We start from the raw sequence: 5,166 nt of genomic DNA, 5'->3' as shown, positions 1-5,166 counted from the left end.
AAGAAAGAAAGAAAGAAAGAAAGAAAGAAAGAAAGAAAGAAAGAAAGGAAGAAAGAAAGGAAGGAAGAAAGGCAGGGAGGAGGGAGGGAGGAAAGAAGGAAGAAACAAACTTTGTCTTTTATTCCTAATTTCAACAATTTATTAAACAAAGATTAGACATTCCCCTGCATGTCACCAAGTCAAGAGACAGGCAATGATGGGTATAGAGATAAGCATTAACCACCCTGCCCTAATTGGAGAGACTAAGTGTACTGTAATGCCAAGGAAAGGCAACTTCCCAAGGTTCAGAATACCAGCATAGGTGCTCTCCATTTTATTCAGTGACCAACCAAGAACAGAGAAGATCAAAACATGACATCATTCCAAATACAGCATGTACTAAGCGTGATTAAGTAATCTCCAAGTACTACCCCACCCCAGGACCTTCCAATCATTCAATCAATTACAAAGTCCCTGTTCTAAATACTTTTCCACCCCTAGGCTATACCTTCATTTAGTCCACCACAAAGCCCCTCTTCTCAAATGGAGATTAGTTTCCAAACATAAGGTCAAAAGTTCCCCACCCCTGGATCACAATTGAATCTACCCCAGAGTTACATCAAGTTTAAGCACAGCACTTAATACCCAAATGGAGGTCTTTTCTTCATCTTGACACGAGGCAAGTTCTCAGCAATCTTAGTTCCTGGGGAGACAAGGCTTAGCAAGGCCACAAGATACATTGCCAGTCCCTTCATCAATTCATCCTCTGTCTGTAGAACAGTCCTAGAACCCCTGAAAACATTAGCAAAACCCTCTCCCAGGATTTCTGTAAACATACAACAAGAAAATCCTGCTTCAGGACTTCTGAACCAACAGAAAGGTTCCCAGACCCCTGCAACAATAGCACTGTCCTTCACCAGTGGACAGTATTCATTCTGTCTGCAGGACAGTCTCCAGACCCCTGCAACAACAGCCCTGTCCTTCACCAGTGGACAGTATTCACTCTCTGTCTGCAGGACAGTCTCAGGGCTTCTTAGCCAAAAGCCAGGTTCCAGGACTACTTCAACAACAGGACTGTCTTTCACCAGTGCACAAATCTGGCAAAACAACATCAAAACAGACAGACAAAGTACCAGCAAAACAGCCATGTCTCCTCAGTCCTTGGCAGCTCAGGGGGCAGGTCTCAAAAGTCCAGGGCAATTCAAAGTGGCCACCAGCAATTCTCTTAGCCTCTCTCTCCACGAGGTGCTGCTTCCAAAAAAAAAGTTCTTCTGCCTCTCACTTGTCTCTCCAAATCTACGTCACCAGCTCCTCCCAGTTCAGGACTTTCTTTTCACATCAGCAAGTCCATCCCACAGGTGGGATTAACAAGCTCTGGGTTTTAACACAATCAATTTGAAAACCAAGCCAATACAGGGGGAATCTTTAAATGCCATTACTATCACACTAAGCTAGACATAGGAAAAGATAACCACCTTGCAGAATGCAGTCTAGTCTAACAGCCCTGGCCACTGTGGCCAATGGCTTGCTTTTGTCACTTTGCTTCCTTACTAGGAAAAGCCCTCTGGGTGGGAGAGATATCCAGAAATAGCTGTGATGTCAAAACAAAGGGCATGAATTCAAGTGTTACAACCTAAACCGCACATTTTAAGGCAACCCTTCAGTCTCCTATCTTCTCAGTATCTGTTGTCAGAGCTTCCATTTTCCCCCAGAAAGTGCACCTTAATAATATTTCCTTTCCTTACGTACTAGACAACATGTCATAGAAAGAGCCCAGGTTCAGAGTCAGCAGACTCTGGTTGGAATCCCAATTCTGCTCCTGTCTGGGTGCCCTTAGACTATCACTGCATCTCCCCGGATTTCAGTTTCTTTGTCTTTGAAGTGTGTTCAACTTAGAACAGCAGCTGCATTTTTCCACCTAGGGCAAAGAAGTGCTGAGGGTGGGGGAGGGGCAGGGGAAGGGGCAGTATACATTCCTCACTTCTTGTTGCCCTGGGACTAAGCCCTATTTGTGATGTCCTAGATCTACCTCTGGTTGAACGGGATGATCAACTGTCCCAAAGGAACCGACATTCCACTAAGAGGACAGTTCACAACATAAATAATACAAAACACATGCAAATTAAACACAAGCTCTAACAGCTGGGAGAGATCAGGAGAGGCCTCCTATAGGATTCGGCTCTAAAGAAAATTAGGGATCAAAAAGGTGAGGAGGGGCAGCATCCCAGGTTCTGGGATAAACCAAAGCCAGGTGGCAAAAAGGGATGTGACGTACTTTTGGAGCAGCTGTCTTGACTAGAATGGAGTGTGCCTATAGACAAACAGAGTCCAGAAGGCATCACAAACAAGCACAGTCACTCTGGGTCAAACTGATCCTCCAACTCTGCATAGTAAAGACCCACAGGTTCATGGATCTGCTTTTTCCCTTGTACTTTGAATGCGGAGAATCTTATTGTATGTGATGTTTGTTAAGGTCGGTATATTTTCCAGATGAGGAACATGAGTCTGAGAGAGATTAAGTGACTTATTTCATATACAACCTGCTTTTTTTGTGTGTCCTACTTTATATATAATAGCCAGTGTTTATGTAGGGGTTTAAGGTTTGCAAAGCACTTTTACAAATATTACCTCCTTTGATGGAAATACTTGTTTTATTTGGTGTTCAGATTGGAACAAAAAAAGAAAATTTAACGAAAAACAACGAATTGAGAATATATGTGCCCAGGAAATATCAATGTCTCAACCTAGGTGGCAATTGCCTGGGCACACCCTAGCTGCCACCATCCTACTGCTACAATCCAACCACTCCCTGATCTCCCCCAACACGTTGGGTGATCTGGAGCTACAAAACGTGTTCTGAGAGTTCCTTTTGTGTCTCAATTTAGGGAAGACAAGAAAAGGGTGGTTTACATCATCCCGGACAAGCAGGGTCCTGATTGGAACAGGGAATCTGACTGCAGGGTCTTGGTCCTACAGATTTCCAGTCTTGACTGTGGCTGCCGCAGCAGCAAAGACGAATGTGGGCCTGGAATGAAGACAAGGGAAATCGATTAACCCAGGGAGCCGTCATGTGCCTCCAGCAAGTGTCTCTGCAGCTTTGTGTAGATGTCAGGTTTTCCATGATAACTCCTTTTAAGTGTTGCTGCTCATCAGCGATGGGGCCCAGGCACAGCTGGAAAACACTTCTCAGAGGCACGCTGTAAAAAAAGACATGTCACAGGCTACAGAGATTTTCTTGCTCAATAAACACTTTAGTGGGTCTTTTTAAATGCCTGATATTGTATATGTCAGAATGGAAAACAATAGTTACACACTATGAAAAGGGAGAGAGGAAAGGCATCCCTTGCCTGTAAGGCTGGGGAGGTGTATGGTGGCTGACTGCCAGGAAATAGCCTGGGGTTTGGTTCTGAATTCAAATCCTGACTCATCGGTTTACTTGCTGACTAGCTGTTTAATCTGTAGCAAATACAGTATAGGATCCCTGAAGGCAAGCCGGTTTTCTAGTTTCATCTTCTGAAATCAGCTCCTACCTAGTACAAGTCAGTTCCTGGAGTAAGAGTTTCCTAAATGTTTAGGGAACTGAATTGAAATCTTTGAAGTTCTTTTCCTTCTCTTGGCCTCAGTTTCCTCATCTGCAAAATGAGGAGGCTGTACTGGATGGCCGAGACTCTAAAGTCTCGAGTCTGGAATACTCTCCATTCTCACCTCTTCCTCCTTAGATCCCAAGCTCCTTTGTGAGACTCATTTCAAGTACTACCTCCTACAGGTGGCCTTTCCTGATTACCCAGTAATCAAGGTACTGTAAACTCTCTCTCACACACACACAAACGCTCTGCTCCCCCACACAAAATAGGAGCATAGATCTAGATTCAAAGGATACCTCAGAGACCACCTATTGCATGCCCTTCCTTTCATAGATAAGAAAACTAAAAATGGGATACATTCCTCATTTTAACAGAGGGGGAAACTGAGACCCAAAGAAGTTGATAGGAGAGAGAACTGGAAGGAACCTTAGAGGCCAGATGGGGAAACTGAGGCATAGAGTGGTTGCATGACTTGTCCATGGTCACAAAGCTAGTAAGTGGCAGAGACAAACTGAACTTACAAGCCAGAATCTGTGCTCTCTCCACATCACACACTGCCCCACTTTGAATCTGGCACACTGGACAGAAAACTGAACCTAGAGTCAGAAAGACCTGAGTTTAAACCTACTAGCTGTGTGTGACCCTGCGCAAGTCACTTAACCTCTACTTCCCACAGTTTCTTCATCTGTAAAATGTAGACAATAATAGGATCAAATGAAATAAGATTTGTACAGTGCTTTGCAAACCTTAAATACCAGTTATTGTGATTTTTTTATTCCATTTTTCTATATTTTGTATTTCTTTGCATGGGTACATTTTGTGCTCTTACAAGTAAAATGGAAGATCTTTGAGGGTTGGCACTGTTTTGTTTCTGTCTTTGTATGTAAAGTGCCTGCCAGTGTCTTGTATGCAGTAGGATGCTTAATAAATAGCTGTTGAATGATCAATTGATAAACTATTTTTTGGGTAGCAGTCATTAATGTTTATCATTACCCTTTATTTATTTACTCTTTCCCTCTTTAAATGATCTTGCATTGACATATGTCCTCCAGCAGAATGTAATTGATGACAAACACTCTTTAGTGGACTTGGATTTGGGTTTTTGTTTTTGCTTTTTTTGTATCCGTGACTTCCAGCCCAATAATGTGAGTTTGAGAAATGTTTGTGGAGTGGAATAGCCATTCCAGTTGTATGTCCTCTAATCCCATGACTGCCGTTCAGTGCTGAAGAGAAGTATTTCTCAGTCCTTTTAAAGGCAGGGCTTCACCTGCATGCAGTCTTCCTTGGTGATCTCCTCTAGGAGAGTGTGGCTGATTATATGGTCGGTCCTTACAATAGGCACTTCCTAAGGTCTCTTCTCCTGGAGGGTTTGCCAACCTAGATATGGTTCATGGAGGGGCACAATGCCTGAATTGCCCTATATCATAGGAAAATGGGTTCCTACCATGTGTTTGACCCAGATACAGGGATGTGATATTCACCCTTCTCCCCAAATGCTGCTAATCCATTCCCTTTGGGTATATGGAAAGTTGAGCAAAGTGAACTCTGGGGACCCAAAAGTGATTTATCAAACTAATAGATGTTTTATCAAGATTTGGGTGCT

This window comes from Petaurus breviceps, unplaced genomic scaffold, assembly GCF_028583685.1.
Source record: "Petaurus breviceps papuanus isolate PSGF00001 unplaced genomic scaffold, PetGlider_PUasm1.0 185, whole genome shotgun sequence".
Taxonomy (NCBI): Eukaryota; Metazoa; Chordata; class Mammalia; order Diprotodontia; family Petauridae; genus Petaurus; species Petaurus breviceps.
Note: the sequence above shows the minus strand (reverse complement) of the source record.